The 13,245-nt window shown below is 56.0% G+C and overlaps 1 pseudogene across 1 annotated transcript; it reads left to right on the top strand.

Moving 5' to 3' along the window:
* Window positions 1–8,883: 8,883 nt before the first annotated feature.
* LOC311610818 (TBC1 domain family member 25-like) lies at window positions 8,884–11,125 on the top strand (annotated as a pseudogene). Its single transcript has 3 exons — window positions 8,884–9,686; window positions 9,745–10,152; window positions 10,410–11,125. The product of its transcript is annotated as a TBC1 domain family member 25-like (transcript).
* Window positions 11,126–13,245: the final 2,120 nt, after the last annotated feature.

Here is a 13,245-nt window from a genome sequence, read left to right as displayed (position 1 = left end):
CCACCCCTATCATGATCTTAATTTTTAGCCTTTGTTTGCGACTTGCTAGTCTGCGTCTCTTCCGGGAGTTGGGCTCCGCGGTGGCAGTGCGGTCTCTTACAGCATCTTCCGCCTGGAGAGCTCAGGATGGGAGCTCCATCGGTAGTTCCCGAACGAATGAATGAACAAATGAATGAACGAGGACGCAGCGCGAGATCCCAAAGCCCGGCACCAAGTTGGAAGGCTTCCCCCTGGGCGTTCCAGGCCACGGGGTCTGACCCCTGCCCCTTGCAGCCTCTGTCCCCCTCTGGCCCCACTCTATGAGGCCACCGGCCACCCTGCGCTGTGGACCGCTGCGCCAGCGTGGGGCCTCCTTGTCCATGTCCAGCCCTTTCTCAGCACATCCCCTCCACCTGCAATCCCTCTGTTCCCATCGCCTCTGGACCAAATCCTGCCAGACACTCCAGATCCCGTGCAGCCACCTCTTCCGGGAAGCCTGCCCGGATCCCTCTGCCAGGCGGAAACTTCCAGAACCTGTCCTCCGGGCCTCCCCTCTCACTCTTCTTCAAACCAGAAGGCCCTGAGCTGTCCCGGAGCCTGGCACCCCATGGGTGCTCAATCCGAGGGCCGTGAGCCACCCAGGGACAGATGGTGGTGTGAACTCCGGGTGATGTGAGGGTGACGGGTGTATGTGATGGGCTGGTGGTGCAAGGCGGTGACTTCAGGAGCCAGGAAGAGCCACCGGCACCTGAGTGGGGTGAGGGCGGCATGGAGTTTTCCTCAGAAACACGGAACCTTTGGGACAGAGAGGAAAGGGGGGTGAGGGTGCATTGGGAGGGGGAGGCTGGACGGCAGGCAGGGGGGGAGACAGGCAGAGGGGGATAGAAAGTGGGCAAGGCTGGGGGTCAGAGGGAAGGGCAGGCTGGGGGTCAGAGGAGGCAAAGACCTCGTCTGGCCCACGTGACCCTTCTCATCCCACAGCCGCTTCACCTCCTTTGAGAAGACCTTGCTGGGGGTTGGGGGGGGAGTTCAGAGGCCCCTCGCTGCCCTGGATTCCCCTCTGCCCCTCTGGCACCCCTCCCCCAGCTCCTTTGCAAGCTCTGTTTCTTCATCGTCCCTCAGGCTGGGCCTGGCTCCTGTCCCCTCCGCTCTCTCCAGGGCAGTGGTCGGCACACTCATTCGTCCACAGGGCCAAATATCAGTGCAACAATTGACATTTCTTTAGAGAGCCACATTTTATAAACTAAAACTTCTTCTAAAGCCACTTCTTCAAAATAAGACTTTCCCAGGCCGTGGTATTTTGTGGAAGAGCCACACGCAAGGGGCCAAAGAGCCGCATGTGGCTCTGGAGCCTCAGTTTGCCAACCACGGCTCCAGGGGATCTCCACCCGTCCGGCCACCCGCTGAGCCCCGCCCTCCACGTGGACGGCGCCCAGGTGTGCTGAAGTCACCGTGTTCGACAGCCCGAACCCGGAGCCAGCCCTCCCCCCTCTGCCCACCGGTCACCAAGTCCCGTGGCTTCTACCTCTTACAACTCCGGCGTCTGCGCACCTCTTCCCACCCCGCGGCCCGGGGTCAGGCCTGGTTTCCTCCACCTCCCACCCGGGCCTCTGCCGCAGCTTTATCGTGGCCACCCCATCCCCCCCGCCCCCCCCCCACACACACTGATCCCGTTCCAATCCATCCTCCACCCTTCCCCCAGAAACCGTCCCCGGACACAAACTGGATCCTGTCCACCCCCCTGCCCGCACCCTGTGGGCCTGCCCTCGGCAGGTGGTTCTGGCCCACACGCTCTTCCTCGGCTCCTCTTCCTCCTCACGCTCTCTGGGAGGGCTTTCCGATGTTCTTCTCTCTGAGCTCGGCCAGGAGTGTCCTCCCAGGGGCCGCTAACTCCTCACTTCCCCATCCCAGCTCTTTACCCATAACTTCCCTTCCCGAGGCCTGGCCCCAGCGGGGTCGGTGCCCAGGAGTCACTTGTGGATGGAGCGTGCATCCAGGGGAGACCCGCAGAGCCAGAGGGAAGAGGACCTGTGGCTTCGGCCCAGAGCCGGGCCTCTGGGGCAGTGGGGCGGGGAGGTTCAGGGGCCTGGGATGGAGCAGGAGGCCTCGGTTAGGGTCCTGGCCTGGGCCTCCGCGTTGAGGCTGCCCCATCTGTACCGCTTACCCTGTGAGAGTCCACCTCCCCAGGAGACACAGAATCAGCAGAGGAATCTGCCCAGGCTCAGGGGGGAGAGAGGGCCTCTGCCCCCCAGGAGGAGCCCAGGTGCCCGCTGGCACCCACCAGCATCCTCAGTGGCAGCCGGGGATCCAGACACACTGGCCACACACAGAGATGACCAGCATCCACCGCAGTTCATGGCCAGGAGGAGGGTGCTCCCTGACCTCTGTGGACGGCCTCCAGTGGACGTCTTCTTTGCAAACTTGTTTTCTACCTAAACAATTCAGAGGCAGCCCCGGCTGGGTGGCTCAGTGGTTGGAGCATTGTCCTGTGCACCAAAAGTGTTGCTGGTTCAATTACCATTCAGGGCGAGAATGGGAGACAATGGCTGAATCTCTCTCTCTCTCTCCTTCCTTATTCTCTGTCTAACATCAATAAACATATTCTCAGGTGAAGATTTTTTTAAAAAAATTTATAGGCATTTTACGTCTTACTCCATACTCTGTCCTTGTGTGTTTTAACATCAAACTCATGTTTCAAATCACTTACCGTCGGGAGAAGAGAAAGGGGCATGCTGGGAGATGAGGCGGATAACCAGGGCGGAGCCGCTCTTGCCCCCTGCCCAGGCTCCGGTCCCAGGCCCTGCTCTGCCCACTCTGATACAGCCTCTTGGGCCCGCGATGCTCTGACTTAAGACAGTGGCCGCCGTGAAAGGGAGCAGTGGGTGTGCGGACTTAATGCTTCACACATGGCACCCTCGATGCCAGGCTGGGTGCCCGGGAGCCTGGGCCTGCGGGAGCAGCAAGGCGCAGCGAGGGGGGCTGGTGCCCCCGCCGGGCCCATCTGGCTTCCCAGGAGCGGGCTGGGGGTCCAGGCAGCGGCCACCCCGTTCCAGGCTGGAGGAAAGGCTGAGCTCACCCTCTGGCCCGGGAGCGCCGGCGGGTAGGAGAATAATTAAAATGCCAGAGGTTAGGAGGTGAAGTTACAATGGAAAGAATGAAGGCGCAGCTCTGCCGCCCGCCCGCCCGCGGCTGCGTCTCCCACCCGCTCCCGCTGCCAAGCCCACATTTGATTTTTATTTCGGGAGCCGCCAGCGCAGCACTTGGGAGGGAGCGGAGAAACCTCACTCCCGCGGCCCTGCCACGTCTGGAGCTGGGGCCCTGCGCGGGGGCGGGGGCTCCGGGCCCAGAGGGAGAGCCTGCAGGCCCCACCCCGGGCCCCACCCAGCCAGCCCTCCTCAGGGACCGTCTCCCAGGGGGGGGGGGGGGGGCTGTGGGGCAAGAGTGGGATGGGAGGCAGGGAACGGAGACCCCAACAGGAGGAAGGCTCTTCCGGTCCCATCAGCCTCTGCCCCTTCGCTTTACCCTTTTGAAGGCGAGAGAGAGAGAAAGCTCCTCAGCTTCAGCTTTCCCCCGGCTCCAGCTTCTCTCCACCCGCCCCACCCCCACCCCCTCAACGCTGGGGACCTCCACTGTGTATAGGGGTGCACAGATGTGGGAGGGCCCTAACTCTGATCTTGTTCCTCCCGACTTGCTCTGTGGCCCGGGGGAGTGACTATCCCTCTCTGAGCACGGGGTCCATCTGTGAAATGGGAGGGGAGGGGAGATGAGCGTTTTCGAAGTGGGCTCTGCGGAGGCCTGCCCCCCACCACGCTGTCCTGGGCACACCCTCCTCTGCCCCCTCGGGGCCGCTGGCCTGTCCGCCGAAGAGCACGGAGCCCCCTCTTCCTGCAGACGGGAACGGCGGGGCCAGCTCACATTTTCCTGCTCTCAGCTTTCTCCGCCGCCCGTAATCCGCTCCAGATGGTTTCCCCATCGCCGCGAGGCGGCGGATTCCAGAGGCAAAGTGGTTGGGCTCCTCTCCGGCTGCTCTTTCCGCGGCGGAGAGGGCCGGGCCAGGCACCGGGGCTGCTGGAGAGACGGAGGGAGGGCGGCGGGCGGGTGGCGGGGAGGGCCCCCGGGCCCAGGGAGGAGGCGGACGGTGGGAGAGAGGGGAGAGAGATGGGGTCTGTGCTGGGTGGGGCAGGTCCCTCCTCCTGGATCCCTGCAAGGCTCTTGCCCCCCCAAGGGGCTGCCCAGGGGGCTCAGCCCAGGAGGCAGGCGTTCGGGGTCCAGTGCTGGGGAGAGACACCGGCCAAGGAGCCAGACACCCTGGTTCCAGTCCTGCCGCTGCTGCCGCGTCAGGCTGGGCGACCTTGGACTTCTGGGAGCCTTAGATGCCTCCTCTGTACAATGGGGGTGGCCAGTGCTGCTTGGGGTGGTGGTGCCCGGAAATGCACAGAAAGACTTCCTGAGCCTCAGGGATTCAGGAGGCGCCCGTGCTCGCCTGGGACCCCTGAGCACAGCCCCCCCTCCCCCCAGAAAGCCCTCTCCCAGTCTCACTCAGACCTCTCCTACAGCAGCTCCCCCAGGTCCCTCCAGGAGTCCGAGGGGACTCTGGAGCCTGTTTTTGGGGACAAGCCCGGGCAGGGGGCTGCCATGAGCCTGAGGCTGAACCCAAGCCAGTGCTAGCTTCCTCCCAGGCCCCAACCCCCCTTCAGCTCTGGACCGTGCCCTGGGCCTGCAGAGCCACGTAGGACGGAGGGGGCTGGGAGGGGGCAGCCTTCCCGGCCAGGCTGCCAGGCCCCGCCTGCCCCCGGCTCCCCTGCCAGCACGGCCTCCCAGCCATGCTCACCCTCTCCGCCTCGGCGGTACCAAGGGGCGCGCTTCGATTTTTCCACCACAAGAGCCAAGAGCAAAATGAGTAACAAATTCAGCCTGGGGCTGCCGTCCCCCTGCCTGCCCCCGTAGTGGAGGGGAGGGGAGGGGAGAGGAGAGGAGGGGAGGGGAGAGTGAGCTCTCAGCCCCTTCCCTGCCACTCCCCCCTCACCCAGGACCCCGGCTGCTTCAGGGCCCCAGGGGCAAAAGGCTTCCTGGGGAGAGGAGGGGGGAGGAGGGGAGGACCCCACTTCCCATACCCACCTCGAGGGGGAAAGTCTGGGGCTCACACTCCATGCCCCCCCCCCCAAAGCCCAGAGAAGACGAGCAAAGAGGCCACCTCCTCGCCTCCCCATCAGCGGCTGTGAGTCCCCGTGAGTCCCCGTGAGAGGGGCGGGACACTCACCGCTCTCAGGTGCTCCTGTCTAGACGCTGAAATGGGACCTCTGAGCCCCCAGCCACGTAGTAGCCCCCTCGCCCTCCCCAGCCTCCTTCCTCTCATGGAGCTCCCCCCCCCCACGGAGCCCCTCCCTCCACTGCATCCCAATCTGCTTCCCCCTCTCTCTGTCTCTCTCCCCTCCATGCACTGCCCTCTCTGCAGAGACCTCACCTCCAGCCGCTCCAGGAAACAGCAGCCCCAGAGGGGGGTGTCCCACCGTGAGACAGCCTGTGTCCCTTCATGTCCTGTCCCCCCCCCCCCCCCCGCCCCGTGGCCCCAGTGTGTCCTCTCCTCACCCTCAGAGAAGGAAGGGGCCCAGTCCTGTCCAAAGCCCCACCTTGTTCTCCTGCTGCAGCCCACACCCCCCATCTGCCCACAAACACACGCTAGTGTCTCTCACCACCCTACACCCCTGAACCCCCAAATCACCTTCCTGGCTCTCACCTCCCCTTCCCAGCGGCACTTCTCAGAAGGGCTGTCTCAGCTGCCATTCACTCCTCAACCTGCTCCAATCTGGCTTAAGCTGAGACCCTGGGAGCGGCACACCCAGGAGTGAGGGAGAACTGGGCCAGGCCAGAAATGAAACGCTCCGAGGAAAAGACCCTGTCACCCGCCCCACACCACGTCCCCTTTCAATACAAACACTGCCAGGCCGCTCCCCTCCTCCTCCTCCTCCTCCTCCTCCTTCTCCTCCTCCTCCTCCTCCTCCTTTTTCTCTTCCCCTCTGTTCCTTTCGAGAACACTTCAGCCCAGAAGTGGGGGAGGGGGAGGGGGAAAGGCAGTTGCTTATCATATGGTTTGGGGGCTCAAGTGAATAAGGAGTGTGTCTTCAATGGGCGGTGGGGGGGGGGATCAGAGGGGGGGGAGAGAGAGAGAGAGAGAGAGAGAGAGAGAGAGAGAGAGAGAGAGAGATCTTGTAGGCAGATGGCCTTGGCCAGAAGAGCCCAATACAGGAGGTCGGACCCTGAGAGGTGGAGGGGAAAATGGGGGAGTTTTAGTGGATATAAAGTTTCAGTTTTGCAAGATGAAAATCTGTATATTGGTTGCACAATGATGTGAATGTATTTACCACTAGCAAACTGAACACTTAAAAGCCGTTAAGATAGTACATTTATGTTATGTGTCTTTTCTCACAATTATTCAGATTTCCTTAGTTTTGTTTTTTTTTTAAGTATGGAAATGTTGAGAATAATATATCATTACCGGTTAATTAATTGTGACCAATGAACCTTTATCATGTAACATGTTAATAATATGAAAACTGAGTCCAGGATATATGGGAAGTCTATGCTATCTTCACATGTGCTGATCTTACCCTGAAGCAACCATTAAAAATATTTAAAAGAAGTATAGATATTGGACATTAATAGATATAAAAGTAATATTTTTAAACAGTCAATTCAAAAGAAGGCAGATAAAAAGAAATGAAACACTTGGGACTAATGGAAAATAAATAGAAAGATAGTAGATTTAAATCCAACCATACTGATAATTACATCTAATGTAAATAATCTACATACTCAAAGAAAGAGATTATCAGACTGGATTTTTAAAAAGATAAGATCCAACTATGTGCTATCTTAAAAAAACATATCTTTATTGACTTCAGAGAGGAAGGGAGAAGGAAAGAGAGATAGAAACATCACTGATGAGAGAGAATCACTGATCGGCTGCCTCCTACACATCCCTACTGGGGATCAATCCCGCAACCTGGGCATGTTTCCTTGACTGGAATCGAACCTGGGACCCTTCAGTCTACAGGCCGACACTCTACCCATTGATCCAAACCTGCGAGGGCAATATATGCTATCTTTGAGACATAAGAATGACATCTAATATTACTGCAGAAATGATGGGAAATGGATACTTGTGAAGTTCACAGTCCAGAGGCAAAGGCCCGTCAAAAGACTGAGACCTAATCCTAGGATTACAGAATGCTTCCCCTCTCCCTACCTTACCATCACACAACTGAAGGCCTATTTGCAGCAGTTCCTTTTACCAAGTATATCTTGTGTGGCTATTAAGACATATTAAAAGGCAGAAAGCACAGTTTAAAGAGACAGAGCAAGCATCAGAACCAGACTCAGATATGGCAGGGTGCTGAATGATTAGGCCCAGAATCTGAAACAACTGTGATTGGTATGCTGTGATGGCTAAGTTTTTGATGTGTCAACTTGACTGGGATGGGGAATGCCCCAGAGAGCTGGTAAACCATTATTTTGGAAGAGATTAGTTTGGATTCAGTAGACTGAGCACAGAATATTTGCCCTCAAACAACATAGGCAGGTATTGTCCAATCTGTTAAGGGCCAGAAGAGAACAAAAAGGGAGAAGGAAGGCGAATTCCATCTGTCTCTTCTTAAGCTGGGACATCCATCTTTTCTTGCCCTTGGACACTGGAGCTCCCGGTCCTTGGGCCTTTGGATTTCAGGCCTTGCACCAGTGCTCCCCGCCCCTAACCCCCACCCCAGTTCTTAGGACTTTGACCTTGGACTGGGAATGATACCTTTGGCTCCACTGGTTCTCAGACTTGAACTGAATTATACCACTGGTTTTTCTGTTTTCTAGCATGCAATATGCAAATGATGTATTATAGAATTCTATACTTGAAACCTATATAATTTTATTAACCAATGTCACCCCAATTAATTCAATAAAAAAATTTAAAAATCAATAATATTGAAAATAGGCAATCAATAAAGAATTTAATAAAACCCAAAGCTGATTCTTTGAAAAGATCAAGTAAGTCAATAAGCTTTTAGCTAGACTAAGAAAAAGAAAAAAGAGAAGACACAAATTACTAGCATAAGAGAAAGAGGGGCATCACCACAAATCTCATGTACATTAAGAGGCTAATAAAGGAAAATGATGACTGACTCTATGCCCACACACTTGATCACCTAGCTGAAATGGCCCAATTCCTTGAAAGCATCATCTGCCAGAACTCGCACAAGGAAAAATAGACTATTTGTATAGGCCTATCTTATCTAATAAAAGAGAAACATGCAAATTAACCATCAAGCTGCTACGCCCCCAGCCAATCAGAGTAAGTATGCAAATTAACCCAACAAAGATGGAGGTTAATTTGCATATGCAGGCACAAAGCAAGGGGGGGCGGTGGAGGGAGCTACTGGAGTGGTGCTCCAGACAGAAGCGAGGACTTGCTGGCTCCTGGGCGGCTGGGAGTGAAGCCAGGGGAAGGAAGACCTATTTTTGCATGAATATCGTGCAACGGGCCTCCAGCATCTACTAAAGGAACTGGATTGGTAATTAGTAGCCTTCCCAAACAGAAAGCACCGGGCCCAGATGGACTCACTGGTGAACCGAACCAGGACTTGAAGGGAATCACACCCACTCAGAAGACAGAAGCAGAGGGAATACTTTCCGTCTCCTTCTATGAGGCCACCATGACCCGAACAGCAAAACCAGACAGACGTTCAAGGAACCTGTAGACCAGTATCTCTCCTGCACGTACATGCAGAAATTCTCCACAAAACATTAGCCAACCAAACCCAACCACGTATATAAAAACAACGACAGGCCCAGAGGCCACCTCCACTCTGCGCCAGGTGGGAGGCAGGTGGGGTGGGGGGTTGCTGGGTCCCGCAGCGCCCTCTGCGCCTGCGCCTGGGCTGGGGTGGGGCTGTGGGCACTGCACGCAGGGAGCGGGCAACCGGGGCACCCGTCACCGGGATGGCTTCGGCCTGCGGGTCCTCAGACATGGCCTGCTCCGGAGCATCCCTGCCTGGCCCGGGAGTCCAAGCTGTTGAGGCCGAGGAGGAGTCCAAGCTGTCGAGTCCAGGAGGAGGAGCAGGAGCAGAAGCAGGAGCAGCAGGAGGTGGTCCGAGTCCGAGTCCAGAAACGCGAGGGCTTCTTGCCCCCCGAGTCCCGCTCCTTCGCCGTGGACCCCCCGAATCACCCCGCTCAACGTGCTGTAGCACAGCCTCCTCCGAGCCTTTGACCTGAGCGGGGGGAACTTCGACGTCAGCTACCGGGGCCGCGATGGGCTGGGGCGGGCCGTCTACCTGTCCCTCCTGTTGGACTGGGACCTGGGCACGGCCTTCGCCTTGGCCTCCAGGCCGCACCTGCAGCTGCGGGTGGACGTGGGGCGTGCGGGGGCGGACCCGCTGCTGGACGGCTGGGACGTGGTCAGCCCCGCGGACGTACCGGGCCCCGACGCGCTGCTGCCGCCGCCGGCGGCGGCCCCGGCGGCCCTGCTCCTCCTCTCCCAGGTGGGCCGCACCCTGTCCAAGGTCCAGCAGGTGCTGAGCGGGTCCTCGGGGAGGGAGACCAGGCCCTTCCGGCCGCCGCCGGGCGAGGCCGAGCTCCGCACCTACCTGGACCCCGAGGGCCGGCTCTCGAACCCGGAGCAGCTGCGCCTGCCGTCTACCAGGGCGGCGTGGAGCCCGCGCTGCGCCGGGCGGTGTGGCCGCACCTGCTGAACGCGCTCCCGCCGGGCTGACGGCCCGCGAGCGGACCGGCTACCTGGAGGCCAAGAGCCGCGAGTACGAGCGGCTGAAGGGCGGTGGGAGCAGCGGGCCTCCGGCCCCGGGGCCTGCGGGGCGTCCTGGGCGCACCGACCGCGGCCACCCCTTCACCACCTACGCCGTCACCCACCCGCGGCTGGCCTGCCTCCAGGGCATCAGCGACCTGGCCTCCCCCATCCTGGCCGCGATGGACCACGAGGGCCAGGCCTTCCTCTGCTTCTGCGGACTCACGAGGCACCTGGCCCCCAGCATCCGCCGGGACGGCCGGGCCATGGCCGCCAAGTTCGTGCACCTCCAGCTGCTGCTGCGGCACGCGGACCCCGCCTTCTACCGGCCCTGCGGCTGCTGCTACCTCTGGCTGCTGCTGGAGCTCAAGCGGGAGTTCGCCTTTTTTTAAATATATTTTATTGATTTTTTAAAATATGTTTTATTGAATTTTTACAGAGATGAAGGGAGAGATAGAGAGAGCCAGAAACGTCGATGAGAGAGAAACATCGACCAGCTGCCTCCTGCACACCCCCCACCGGGGATGTGCCAGCAACCAACATACATGCCCTTGACCGGAATCAAACCCGGGACCTTTCAGTCCGCAGACCGACGCTCTATCCACTGAGCCACACCGGCTTCAGCGGGAGTTCGCCTTTGAGGGAGGATGCCCTCCGCATGCTCCAGGTCAGCTGGAGCTCGCTGCCTCCGGACCCTCCCAAGCAGGGGGTTGAGCTGGTGGGGTACCCCCGCCCCGGGGCAGGCCCTGGCTTCGGCGGCTCCAGGGAGCAGCCCCTGCGACAGAGACACGTGTCGAGGCCCGCTGGAGGGAGCGGCAATGGTTCCGAAGATGCTGTGGACCAGTGGGCCATGAGCAGCCAGGAGCCTGGTGGTGGCGGGCAGCTCCCGAGACAAGCCAGCCTGGATGGCCTCCAGCAACTCAGGGGTGAGGGCCGCCCCAGAAAGGACCCTCTGGCCCAGCTTTTCCACCCCACCGTCCTCACAGCTCCAAGGCCCCCTCCAAGCCCTCGCTGACCTCCCCAGACGCCCTCCTCTTCTCCTCTTCCCGCCCTGGTTCCCCATCCTCATCTCCACCACCCTCCCGGGAGGCCTCCCCCGCTGGGGATGGGGTTGGGGGGCCCCTTCTGATGCCAGAGGTGGGCTCCCCACAGGATCCCGGAAGCCCCTGCCCTCACCCCAGGAGCTGGGCCAGGGGAACCCATTCATGCTCTTTCTCTGCCTTGCCCTCCTGTTGGAGCACCGGGGTCCAATCATGAGAAACGGGCTGGACTGCCACAAGGTGGCCATGCACTTTGACCCTGGGGCGGGTCCTACGCCGGGCCAAGGCGCTCTTTGCCGACTACCTGCAGTCCTATGTGTGAGACGCAGAGGAGGCCTCATCTTGACCAGGCTCCCTCCAGCCCACCACCAGCCCCACAACATCCCCACCCTTTGCCACAGGGCTTCCACCTGAGACCCGGCCTCCCTGCCTGCCAACCCTACACCGGCGGGAGCATGAGGCCCTCCCCCTGCAGAGTGTGAGGCTCTGCTTCAGCACTGTCCCCTGGGGGCTGCCAGCCTCTTTTCTATTTTTGTTACTTTGTTTCTAACAACTGCACTTTGCACACATGAGAAAATAAAAATAAAGAAGTATATACAGCGATCAAGTGGGATTTATCCTAATTATGCAAGACTGGCTCAGTATTCAAAAGTCGGTTAACGTAACCCATCACATCAACAGGCTAAAGACTAGAAATCACATGACCATATCAATAGATACAGAAAGAGCACTTGACACAATCCAGCACCTTTTTATGAGCGATACTCTTAGGAAACTGGGAATAGAGGGGAAGTTTCTCTCTCAGCAATTGATAAAAAGGAGACAAAGGCCAGTAGGCATCTAGAGAAGTTAAACCAATATGACCAATAGAAACCATCAGCTTTAGAGTGCACTTTCTTTTTATGTGCATGGAACACTTTCCAAAATTGGCCTTAACTTCATAAAGCAAGTCCTGAGAAATGTCAAAGGATGAAAATCATATAGAGTATGGTCTCTGACAATCATATTGTCAGGCTAGCGATCAGAAACAAAGAATAACGACCTTTTTTTTTTTTTTTTTTTTTTTTTTTTTTTTTTCCAATCAACATTAAGCAATGCACTTCTAAATAGTTTATTGTTAGAAGAAGAAATCTTGCTGGATATCAAAAATATTTTTGAATGAATGATGTTAAAATATATTAAAACTTTGGGATGTAGCTAAAGCAGCACTTAGATAGAAACTTATAAACTGTGTACGTGCATTCAAAAAGAAGAAAAGCTAAAAATCACAGAGGATAGCAAAATAAACCCCATAGCAAAACAAACCCAATAAAATAGAAGGGGAGAATAAAGATCAAGAATGATCAGGAAGGCCGAAACCGTTTTGGCTCAGTGGATAGAGTATTGGCCTGCGGACTGAAAGGTCCCAGGTTTGATTCCGGTCAAGGGCATGTACTTTGGTTGCGGGCACATCCCCAGTGGGGGGTGTGCAGGAGGCAGCTGGTCGATGTTCCTCTCTCATCGATGTTTCTAGCTCTCTATCCCTCTCCCTTCCTCTCTGTAAAAAAGCAATAAAATATAATATTTTTAAAAAGAATGATCAGGAAGGAAAGAAAGGGCACCAATTGCCAACACCTGGAAAAAAAAGGCGGTCATCACTATCCTACAGGCAATTAAAATAATATGAGAATATTATCATGACTCTATGCCGGAAATTTTCAACCCGTGTGCTGTAAGAATTTTTAAAACATTCAATGCCTGACTCCTTAGGGGCACTGACCTCTTTTCTCTTAGATTGTTAAATTAAAAGATGACAACAGCCAACACAATAACAGCCATCTGGTGTGAATGAATCAAAATTATACTTATTTTTTTGTCAGGTCGAAAAAAAATATATTTTTGGCGTGCCACAGAATTTTAGTGGTTAACTATGTGTGACATGAGATAAAAAGATTAAAAATCCCTGCTTTATGCCACTAAATTTGAAAATGCTGATGAAAATGGTAAATTCTTTGGAAAACACAACTTGCGAATCTCACAGAAGACAGTATAGAGAATAGTCTCCTATTTACTAGAAAAGTTTGTCAGTAATTAATCCCACAAAGAGCATTTCAAGCCCAGATCGTTCATTAGTGAGTTCTTCTGAACATGAAAGAAAGAAACAACCCAGTTTTACATAAACTCTCACAGAGAAGAGCCAGGACACTTCCCAACTTTTTGGATGAGGGCAGCATAACCTTGATATTAAAACCAAAGCAAGACATTACAGGAAAGGATAATGACAGAATAATTTCTGAAAAATCATAGATATACATTCTAAACAAAATAGCGATCAAATCCAATGCTATATACTGCATCTTGACAAATTTGAGTTTGTTCCAGGAATGTGAGTTTGGCTCCACATGTGAAAGCCAATTGTGTAATACCCCGGATTGAAAGTATGAAGGATAGCAATAGATGTGA

The sequence above is a fragment of the Pipistrellus hanaki genome, assembly GCF_964339955.1.
Source record: "Pipistrellus hanaki genome assembly, chromosome: 16".
In the NCBI taxonomy this organism is placed as follows: Eukaryota; Metazoa; Chordata; class Mammalia; order Chiroptera; family Vespertilionidae; genus Pipistrellus; species Pipistrellus hanaki.
This window is presented reverse-complemented; position numbering and strand designations above follow the sequence as displayed.